Source organism: Myotis davidii, unplaced genomic scaffold (assembly GCF_000327345.1).
Source record: "Myotis davidii unplaced genomic scaffold, ASM32734v1 scaffold81, whole genome shotgun sequence".
In the NCBI taxonomy this organism is placed as follows: domain Eukaryota; kingdom Metazoa; phylum Chordata; class Mammalia; order Chiroptera; family Vespertilionidae; genus Myotis; species Myotis davidii.
The window spans coordinates 1,508,723-1,508,971 of record NW_006291554.1 but is presented as its reverse complement, the minus strand read 5'-3'; the positions used below and the strand labels follow the sequence as shown (position 1 = coordinate 1,508,971).

Here is a 249-nt window from a genome sequence, read left to right as displayed (position 1 = left end):
TCTCTCATCATTGATGTTTCTATCTCTCTCTCCCTCTCCCTTCCTCTCTGAGATCAATAAAAATATATTTTAAAAAAAATTTGAAGAGTCAAGTCCATAAACACTTTATAATTACTTGAAAGTAATTAACCTGAGGAAAAAAAGTCCATTAAAAAGCAACTTAATGCTGCCAGGCCAGTGTGGCTTAGTAAGTTGAGCAGCATCCCATGCACCAGGAAGTTACCAGTTCGATTCCGGGTGGGTGTCAAA

General features: G+C 37.8%; 1 protein-coding gene across 1 annotated transcript in view; it reads right to left on the bottom strand.

The window, feature by feature from the left end:
- Positions 1-249, bottom strand: part of ZNF197 (zinc finger protein 197) — a 10,152-nt gene that overhangs the window by 3,185 nt on the left and 6,718 nt on the right. The window lies entirely within an intron of this gene.